We start from the raw sequence: 11,198 nt of genomic DNA, 5'->3' as shown, positions 1-11,198 counted from the left end.
AATGTGTAAAAATCAGATCTGCATCATTGATGAAATAGTAGCAATGTGTGATGTTATCATAGTGCGCTTGATTTCTACTGTGGACTGACTGATGACATGAGGCAGTATGTGGGCTGATGATCTGAAATCATATCTGTGGATTGATGTTTTTGTTATCCTTTAAATTACTTTCATCCGATCTAATTGACTGTTTGTCTGTGGACTAATGTTTGTGTTATATCTGTGGATTGATAATCATATATGTGGACTGAATTTTTTTAGCTTTAAATCACTTGCACCAGATCTGAACTGGATGAGTGTAATATACTGGCATTCAGGGCTGCTTACAGTATACAGTTAGCAGACCTGATTTCAGGTTTCTTCAACTACTTAATTTGAGCCATCATGATTTCAGATCATCATGATTTCAGGTTTCTGCTTTAAACCTCTTGCACACAGTCTTGGATGTCCATTAGTAAATTCAAAATTTTAGATGGTCAGCTCTGATTGCTATGAGATCTGATCTGAAATTGGACTCAGTTCTGTCCTGCAACACTGCTAAATTGCAGCAGTAACAATGCCGAACAGTGCAAACCTGATTTCAGGTTTCTGTAAATTTGTGAACTGAACAAATTAATATATTTGAGCTAGATAGATAGGGGCTGATATGAGATCTGAAGCAAAATCTGGGCTGAATCAATAGTTCAGCCCACTGTGGCCATTAATTAGGATTGCAGCAGCATATACAGGTTGTATGCATTGCAGACCTGATCTCAGCCTGATTATTTATGATAGATGTGAGTACTTTGAATAAGATGTGAATATTGGAGCTTTGATCTGGGCCTCAGCCCTAATTCAATTCAGATCTCATTCCAGCCCTGATTGATGTATCCTTGAGTACAACATATTGCAGATCCAACTGACCTGGCATCAAGTAGCTGCTATATTTGATGGAATAATTAGTTTTATAATTGGTTTCAGCTGCTGCAAAAATTTGCTGTAGCTGCAAAATTGTATTTGATTGAAATCACCCAGATCTGAACTGGAATTGTGAACAGATCTAGTAGGGCAGACTTTGTTGTATTTAAACAACTTGTGCTATGCTCTATCTGAGCTGATTTGGTTGAGGAAAAGTTTGTTTATTTTAAGAATTTTTGATGCCTCAATAGTTTCAATGCAATGCCTTGAATTTGAAAATATGTGGAATGATTAGTTTACTACTGCTGCACTATGGGTTGCTATTTTTGGATTATGGGACATTTGTATGAATTCATAAGGAATCTGAACCAAAATATTGATTGGATTCATTGTGAACTAAACTGCTTTCAATAGCAGCAGCTTATGCAGGTCAATATTAGACCTGATTTCAGGTCATAAGAATTCTTCAAGATTTCTTGAAGCCATACACTTACATATCTCACAAACCTGAACCTGGCTCAGGTCGAGTTATAGCTCAAATTATGTCATTTGAAGGCATTGTCAATTCAGCTTTGATAAATTGCCCTCAGTCCAGTAGAGGTGAATGGATATGTACAGTAGTGTACATTGCATTTCAATTCAAATTTTAGTTATTATTGTTTGAACCAACAATCCTAAAGAATTGTAGGTCTAAAAGCAGATGCTACAACTAATGGATTGCTGGTTCAAAATTATTTATTATTGGTACTTGTATGACAATAATTCATTGTATTTATCTTAACTATGATAGGCTTAGGTAATTATATTCTTTTGTATTATCTTGTTTATTGCCTTGACCTTCACAGTTTCTGACAAGCAGAGTCGAGCTGGAGGAAATCCTCTACGACCCAGAGAATGAAAGAACGCTTTGTGTTCGTCTAAGAGCAACCAGACAAGTCCAGCAAGAAGCTCAAGAAGCTCAAGAAATGGCTGAGCAGAGGACTATGATGGATTATGCCAAACCCACACTCAGTGGAGCTGCCTCCAGCATTATCAGGCCCAATATTGCTGCTAACAACTTTGAGATCAAACCGGCCATCATACAAATGATTCAAAACATGGTGCAATTCTGTGGTTTGGCCCACGAAGATTCCAATGCACACATTTCTAACTTTATAGAAATATGTGACACATTTTCAAACACAATGGGGTAAGTGATAATGCCATTAGGCTGAGGTTATTCTCATTTTCTTTGAAGGATAAAGCCAAAGAATGGCTGAATTCATTACCAGCAGGATCAATAGCTATGTGGGATGAAATGGCCAACTGTTTTCTCTCTAAATATTTTCCCCTTCTAAAACTGCTAAAATGAGGAATGACATCACTACTTTTTTCCAGCAAGAGGGGGAATCTTTATACGAGTCATGGGAATGATACAAGGAGTTGCTAAGGAGAGTTCCTCACCATGGCCTCCCCATTTGGCTGCAAGTGTAGACTTTCTATAATGGTTTTACTGACTCAAATAAGATCATACTAGATGCTATAGCCGGAGGATCCATAAATAATAAAACTCCTGAGGTTGCCCATGCACTTATTGAGGAAATGGCAGCCAACAACTATCAATGGCATTTTGAAAGGACTCAAACTAGGAAGGAGCAAGGCCTACATAATGTTGATACATATACGAAACTATCTGCACAAATAGAAGCACTCAGTAAGAAAATTGATGAAATGCAGATAGCTGCCATGCATGTGCAGCCTCTTACTTGTGAATTGTGTGGGGGAGGCCACATCAGCACTAACTGCCAAGTTGGCAATCAGTTCAGGCCATCTACTGAACAAGTCGACTATGTCAGCAATTCGTCAAGACAGCAGGGTTACCAAAGTCACCATACCTTTCACCCAGGATGGAGGGGACATTCAAATCAGTCCTGGCCAAGTCAGCATACTTCAAAGCCTTTCCACCAGACTTATCATCAGCCCGAACCAAAGTCCAATTTGGAGGAAGTGATGACAAAATTTATAGCAAGTGTGGAAACCAGGTTCTAGAACCAGGAAGCCTCAATCAAAAACATGGAAAACCAAGTGGGGCAATTGGCACAATTAATCTCTTCCAGAATGTCAGGAACTCTTTCAAGCAACACTGAAGTGAATTCACGAGAGCAGGTGCAAGCTATTACCTTAAGAAGTGGAAAAGAGTTTCCCGAGGTAGAAAAGAAGAATTGGACTGAACCCAAGGCAGAAACAAGTCTTGGGATTGGACAACAGAAGAAGGAACAACCAGAAGCACAACAAGGGATGCACCAGCAGCCGCAAGTTCCATTCCCTAACAGGTTGAAGCAACAGAAATTGGAGAAGGAATTTGGTAAGTTTCTTGAAATTTTTAAAATTTTACACATTAATATTCCTTTTGCTGATGCTTTAGCCCAAATGCCACACTATGTAAGGTTTCTGAAAGAATTATTGGCAAACAAAAGGAAACTGGGAGATGCGGTTATAGTTGCTTTAAATGAGGAATGTTCTGCTATCCTTCTAAATAAGCTACCTCAGAAACTTAAAGATCCAGGGAGTTTCACTATTCCTTATACTATAGGCAGTCTAAAAATTGAAAAAGCTTTATGTGACCTGGGAGCTAGCATCAGTTTAATGCCATATTCTATCTTCAAGAAATTGGGATTGAATGAACCCCAACCCACTAGAGTGGCATTAAAATTGGCTGATAGATCCATTAGACATCCTAGGGGGATCATAGAAGATGTTTTAGTTAAAGTTGACAAATTAATTTTTCCAATTGATTTCATTGTGTTAGATATGCAAGAAGATGTAGAAGTCCCACTGATCTTAGGGAGACCTTTCCTGGCTACCGGGAAAGCAATGATTGATGTCTAGCAAGGACAATTTAGCCTTAGGATACAAGATGAGGAGGTTATTTTTAAAATGTCTAATGCTATGAAGCATGCACCCCCTAGTGATGATTCTTGTTTTATGATTAATGCCATTGAATTGACAATTGATGAATGCTTCCAGGTAAGTAGATTAGCTGATCCTCTTGAACTCTGATGTGTGGCTCATTGTGACACTAGCAAGTGCACTAGCCGTTCAAGTAATAAAGTAGTGAGTGAAGTATCGTTCCCACGAGGATTTAGGAAACAATTACCAATACTAAATTGAGCACTTCTTATCTGATCAACAAATAAATCAAAACTCTAATGAAAGCTAAGAAATCCTAAATTAAAATCTATCTAAATCATTAGCCCAATTGCCTTCAAATCAGGTTAGAAGAGTAAGCAGTAAATGTCAATCTCAGAATTCAGCAATCTATCAATTTGGATCATTCGAATAAATCATGATTGAGCCTTGGTTTGGTGAAACCCCAAGGTCATGAACAGCCTCTCTCAAGCGCATGTTCATCCTATGCATGAGTGACGGTTCTTCTATCTCTAGCAAGAATCTAATCCCCATGCATGCATTTCTTCAAACACTTCTAAGGCATCAATTCAAATCTGAATTGATCACCAACTGAATTGTGCAAGTTATCTCTAACCTTGCACTCAATTCAGTTCTTGAATAGTAGATCTGAATTCCTAGAGTCTCTCTCAAGCACTCTAGGAATTCCAAGCTGTAGATTAATTCGCCCAATCTGAAAATTGCAGATCTGAATTCTCTTTCAAGCAATTCAGATCTTGCAATCTCAGATCTGAGAATTCAGATCTGAGTTTTGAAGGTTAGTTGGCCGAATTAATCTACAATCACACCCTTATTCAAGAAACTTCAAGTACAATACATGACCATTTGAATGAATCAAAAAGAATTAGATTGCTGAACTGAAATTTTACAAGCTGAAATACATCAAGGAAGAATGGAAACAAGGAGAAAGAAGAAAGAAAATATAACAAAGAAACTGAATTCAAATCAAAAGAGAATGAAACTACAAATGATTTATTAGAAAAGATCTTTGAATCACAAACCCTCAATTCGAACTCACCTTCTTCTTCTAGCTTGCTTGTCTTGAACTTCCTTCAGCCCTTCTTCTTCTTCTTCCTTGCGCCTAGCCTTCTTCTCTTCTCTTCTCTCAAGGTGGCCGAACCTCTAAGAGTGGGAGAGCCTTCCTCTCAAGCAATTGAACAACTTTCTCCCCTCCTAGAGGCCTCCTTATATAGTTTTTCAAGGGGGCTCTTGCCCCTTCTTGAAGCCTCTAGAATGGGGTGTATTACACCCCTCATGAACCTTCTAGAGTGCTCCCTCCTTCTCTTCAAGAAACATCTAGGAGTTGCCGCCCCTAGTTCCCTTTGGGCTGCTATTTGGGCTACAACTTAGTTTGCTTTTGAGCTCATGTGGGCTACACTCTAGGCTGTTATTTGGGCTAATAATGGGCCTTCCTTGCTGGGCCGAATTCTACTCATAGCTAGGCTTTATTTTCTTGGGTTTTCTCAAGGAATTCACTTGCTCTTTTTGGGCCGAAGTGCTCTCTCTTGCTTCCACGACCGGGCTGGACTGAAATTGGTCTTTTTGAACCTTCTTTTCTTGCCTTTTTCCTTCCTTTTCTTGGATTGATTATCCCTGAACTTATTCTTAGCATTAAGCTAAATTAAGGCAAAAATTAATAAAACCGGCATAAAAATCCATGCTAAAGTCTTCAAAAATTATAGATAAATTGTAAGTTCATCAAATACCCCCACACTTAAGCTTTTGCTTGTCCTCAAGCAAAGACATCAGCCATAAACTTAACATTCCCCCCTTCTGTTCTCACCATTTACCTGGTGAACTTTTTAAGATAGAAATGCATTGAGTAGTTGGGGAACTTTTGTAAGTGCTCAACTCTTTATTCTTGTAAATTACCATTTAAGATATGTATCAGATCCAAGGAAAGGAGAATATGAAATTCATCATAGTCTAGCCTTCACTCCTAATTCATATATAAATCAGCTCCTTAATTGTCAAGGTTAATAATCAAATTTCACTAAGTTTCACATCTGTAACTAAATCTCAATGAGAGTTCAACTTTAGAGTGCCCCTTTGAACCTCGGTTGTCACCACAATTACTTATTTCTAAGGGTGAGTTCCATCTCACCCTTTTCTTTTTTTCTTTTCTTTTTTTTTTTTTTTCGGTGAGTGCATTTTATGCTCCATCTCACACTTTTCTCTCTCTTTTACTTTTTTTTTTTTTTTTTTTTTTTTTTTTTTTTTTTTAGTGTGAGTGCATCTTATGCTCCATCTCACACTAGTCACTTACTTGAGGTAGGACTCATGTTCTGAGCTGCTAGTTTTACTATTCAGCTCAAAATAGCGGAATCAATTCGGGCTTTTGTCCTTCTTTGCAAATATTGAACCTCAAGAATCAACACTTCAGATGTGCACTAGCTTTCTTGACCATTAACAATGAAATCAAGGGCTTCCATAGACATGAAGGAAGTTAGGGCTAGTCATGCTGAAAGGCATATTCAGCTCCCCTTTTCTCATGCATATATCAAATTGGGTCATTCACAAGAATAAAAACTTAGCAAGTACATCAGTCTCCCTCAACTCATTGAATTCCTTCTTAAAAAAATATCATCAAATAAATAGTAATGAACTTGAGGGGTTCCAGTCTTTTTTTTTTTTTTTGGTTTTTTTTTGGTCATGTCATTGCCTGCATATGTGTGTTGGGGTGCATGGTTTCAGCCCCCATACCCTAGCCTTGGGCTCACTCCCCCACACTTAAGATGAACATTGTCCTCAATGTTCGTAGTGTTAGGCAGTAACAATAAAACTAGCAAGAGCATCATCAAGTAATAGGAGGTATTTAGAGGACTTCCCTGAAGATCATTCTTAAATTCTGCAATATGTTGTCGGTGGAAAACTTCTTCTGCTAGAAATCACTTGCAAACTAGAAGAGGAGATCAGTATCTTTATTCAATTAAATTCTAAGAAAAACTAACTAAACTTAAATGCTATGAAAAATAAAAACAAAAAGCAAGTAAGACAGTTTATGACTAAGTATCTGAATTGGGAATTCTCCCAACAGCCTCTTGTTCGCTTGGGTTTACCATGGTGTTACTAGGTAAGGTACCTGGAGCCCTTTCTGAAATCATCTGTGCCAGCTGCCCAACCTGAGTTTCCAAGTTCCTTATCGATGTTTCGTTTTTCTGAAATCTATTTTCCGCACTAGCTATGAACTTGGTCATCAGCTCCTCCAAGTTAGATTTCGGTTCCGGCTGATAGAAGTTTTGGTGGAAAGGCTTAGGTGCATGCTGATTCAGGTGGCCTCTCCATCCGGGGTTATGGGCATGATGGTACTGATTTCCTGGCTGTCTTGTAAGGTTGCCAACAAAGTCTACTTGTTCTGTGGACTAAAAAGACTGACTTCCAACTTGGAATTCAGTGCTATCATGGCCTCCCCCACACTTATCATACTGTACAGGCATAGCTGCCATCTGCATCTCATCAAATTTTTTGCTAAGTGCTCCTATTTGTGCAGAGAGAGCTGTGTATGTATCCACATTATGAAGGCCATGCTGCTTTCTAACTGGTGTCCTTTCTGAATGCCATTGGTAGTTATTGGCTGCCATCTCCTCGATGAGTGCATGGGAAACCTCGGGAGTCTTATTGTTTATGGAGCCCCCAGCTGCTGCATCTAAGATGGTCTTGTTTGAATCGGTCAGACCATTATAAAATGTTTGCACCTACAGCCAAATCGGAAGGCCATGGTGAGGAACCCTCCTTAGTAGCTCCTTGTAACGTTCCCAGGACTCATAGAGAGATTCCCCCTCTTGCTGGAAAAAAGTAGTGATGTCATTCCTCATTTTAGCAGTTTTAGAAGGGGGAAAATATTTAGAGAGAAAACGACTGGCCATTTCGTCCCATGTGGCTATAGATCCTGCCGGTAATGAGTTCAACCAAGCTTTGGCTTTATCCTTCAAAGAAAATGGGAATAACCTCAGCCGGATGGCATCATCACTTACCCCATTGTGTTTGAAGGTGTCACAGATTTCCAAGAAGTTAGCAATATGGGCATTCGGATCCTCATGGGCCATACCACAAAACTGAACCGTATTTTGTATCATTTGGATTATGGCCGGTTTAATTTCGAAGTTATTGGCAGCAATAGTTGGCCTGATAATGCTGGAGACAGTCCCGGTGAGGGTGGGCTTGGCATAATCCATCATAGTTCTTTGTTCAGCCATTTCTTGTGCTTCTTGTCTGACTTGCCTAGCAGCTCTCAAACGGACACGGAGAGTCCGTTCAATCTCCGGGTCGTAAAGGATCTCTTCCAGTTCAGGTCTACTTGTCATAAACTGTAAAGGTCAAAGCAATAAAAAGGCCAATATTCACAAAAGAAAATAAATAACTAATCCTATTACAACTGAAAATGTAAAGTGAAGTATTGGAATATACAAACCTACATCCTAAAATAAATAAATGCAGTTAACTAAAAGCAGATCAACATCTTATTCAATATACAGAATTCAGTAGCAATTTACAAACAGGTCTGAATTTAGTAATCTCTGAGTAGAACAACAGTTTACAAATTCCTATTCTTTATATTGCTGAAATCAGGGACGGGATTTAATTTCACAGATCTAAACTGCTGAGAGCTGAAATCTCAGTAGCTACTGAGAACAGTAATATACAATTCTGAAATCTTAGCAGCTACTGAGGACAGCCAAATGCGGATCAGCAGTGATTGTGTTCAGGTCTGAGTTTCATATTAAAAGGCTCTTCTGTGCTACTGAAGGTCAATACACTAAACTGAAATCAATGTACAAAGGATTGTGATATAGCAATTCAGACATCAGTTCTACACAAAATTGAGATTAGCTCTGAAATCTCAGAAGCCACTGAGAACAACAATAAATATAATAGCAGCTGCTGATAACAGTACAGTTGTGCTCAGGTCTGATTTCCATATTGGAAGGCTACTAAATATCAGATCTGAGCCCACTGTTTTGATGAGCTATGCATCACCAAACACCAGATGGAGTAGCCATACTAAAACTGAGCAATTCAGCAGGATAACCTACTGATATCAGCAATGAAACATGCTGTATACAGATCTGCACAAAACCGAAATCAATCAGTAGTAAAAAGATCTGAAATCAGACCTGTATTCACCATGGTGTGGCTGCTGGGATCTGATTTTCTTTTTCTTTTCTTTTTCTATTTTTCTTTTCTTTTCTTTTTTTTTTAAAGGAAGAAAACTAAAACAAAATACAGCAATGCAACCAAAATCTTTTTGGATGAGTGCAGGTCTGATTGATGAATGCAATTCAGATCTGAACTCATTTTGAGATTTATTTATTTATTTATTTATATATATATATTTTTTTAGAACCAAAAGAAGAAGAGAAATTTGATTTGCATAAGCTACATTAAAACTGAAACTAAGAATGGAACAATCAAGTATCAAGAGAAGAAACATGGCTCCATCAATGTAGCCCTTGATGGAGTATACACTTATTGGAATGTAGTACACACGGCTGCACACACCCATTCAGATCTGCTAAACTTTCTATTCATGCACAGCTGAAATCAGAGATATCTATCTTGAAAAAAAAAATTTCAAAGATCAGCCCATGACAATTCACAATGCCAATTTAGTAATGTTAATTGTAATACAAACCTGTTCAAAACCTGCCCTGGTTCAGTCTTGCTGTAGCAGGTCTGCTATAGTAGCCCTGCTATAGGTCTGAACTCTAATAGAAAAATGGTGTGGAAGTGCCACTTTTCATGAAATCTCTTGAGGCATAAAAAATTCTCAGATTAAATATACTTTTCTTCAACCAAATCAGCTCAGATAGATCGGAGTACAAGTTATTTAATACAGCAAAGTATGCCCTGTATCCTGCTCTGTTCACAACCCCAGTTCAGATCTAGGTGATTGCAGATCCGAATTTCTTCAACCATGACTATCCAATTGTTTTTGGGAGATAGCAGATTTTTTTGTAGGGTGTATTGGGGTGACGATAACCCCCAATTATCCTTTAAATTTACATCGGTTCAGGTCTGAGTTCAAGAGAACTCAGATCTGAACTGTTGCAGATCTGCTACAGCAGAACTCAGATCTGAACTCAGATCTGAGTTCTGATCCGAATCCATGGTTTCCATGGTTCTTTCTCTCTCTTTTTTTTTTCACTATCTAAATATATATATATATATATATATATATTTTTTTTGTAATGAAAGAAAAGAATAATAAAGGGCTGAGAACAGATTTTTTTTTTTCTGAGTATTGCAGTTCTGCTATAGCAGAGTTCAGGTCTGAACTCAAGTCTGAGTTCGGATCTGAAATCTCAATTGCCTTACCTTCAGTTATTGCTACCAAATTGTTTTTGGGGAATAGCAGAAGTGCCCTAGGGTGAATTGGGGTGGTGATGACACCCAATTACCCTCAAAATTAAATCAGTTCAGGTATGAGTTCAGAGGAACTCAGATCTGAACTGTTGCAGATCTGCAATAGCAGAATTCAGATCTGAATTCAAATCTGAATTCTGATCCGAATTCTCAATTGCTCCTCTTGTTGTTCAAAAGATCTCCCCCCTTTTTTTTTCATTTTTTTTTCTTTTTGTAATGAAAGAAGAGAAAAAAAAAATAATAAAGTCTGAAACACAAGCAACTCTTTTCGGCTGAGTGCTGCAGATCTGAAATCTGCTGATCTGAGTGCCGAATGCAACTCAGATCTGCAACACTCATGTTTATGTGAATTTTTTTTTTTATTTGTTTTTGAAGGGAACAACACCAAGATTGAATAGAAATCAAATATGCCTTTATTAAAATGAAACTGAAACCAGAAAAAGAAAGTAATCTACTTAAGAAAGAAGAAACATAACTACAGTAGTACAGCAGTTGCAGTCCAAGCTGAAATGAAAAAGTTAGCAAATTAACCCAACTATGAATAAAATGCTGAATGAGATCAGATTAAGAATGCTCAATGTTTCCTAATATTGTTTCTCTAAATCTCCGGCAACGGCGCCAAAAACTTGATGTGTGGGTCATTGTGACACTAGCAAGTGCACTAGCCGTTCAAGTAATAAAGTAGTGAGTGAAGTATCGTTCCCACGAGGATTTAGGAAACAATTACCAATACTAAATTGAGCACTTCTTATCTGATCAACAAATAAATCAAAACTCTAATGAAAGCTAAGAAATCCTAAATTAAAATCTATCTAAATCATTGGCCCAATTGCCTTCAAATCAGGTTAGAAGAGTAAGCAGTAAATGTCAATCTCAGAATTCAGCAATCTATCAATTTGGATCATTTGAATAAATCATGATTGAGCCTTGGTTTGGTGAAACCCCAAGGTCATGAACAGCCTCTCTCAAGCGCATGTTCATCCTATGCATGA

At 38.0% G+C, this 11,198-nt stretch overlaps 2 non-coding genes across 2 annotated transcripts; one reads left to right on the top strand and one right to left on the bottom strand.

Moving 5' to 3' along the window:
• Positions 1-2,241: 2,241 nt before the first annotated feature.
• On the bottom strand, positions 2,242-2,348 carry LOC148880138 (small nucleolar RNA R71). The gene has a single exon (XR_016106218.1). It is a non-coding gene; the product is annotated as a small nucleolar RNA R71 (small nucleolar RNA).
• Positions 2,349-7,554: 5,206 nt separating this feature from the next.
• LOC148880137 (small nucleolar RNA R71) lies at positions 7,555-7,661 on the top strand. Its single transcript, XR_016106328.1, has one exon. It is a non-coding gene; the product is annotated as a small nucleolar RNA R71 (small nucleolar RNA).
• Positions 7,662-11,198: the final 3,537 nt, after the last annotated feature.

Source organism: Nelumbo lutea, chromosome 1 (genome assembly GCF_056320005.1).
Source record: "Nelumbo lutea isolate HS-2025 chromosome 1, American lotus-T2T, whole genome shotgun sequence".
In the NCBI taxonomy this organism is placed as follows: domain Eukaryota; kingdom Viridiplantae; phylum Streptophyta; class Magnoliopsida; order Proteales; family Nelumbonaceae; genus Nelumbo; species Nelumbo lutea.
The sequence above is the reverse complement of the archived record's forward strand: the minus strand, read 5'-3'. Positions and strand labels throughout refer to the sequence as shown.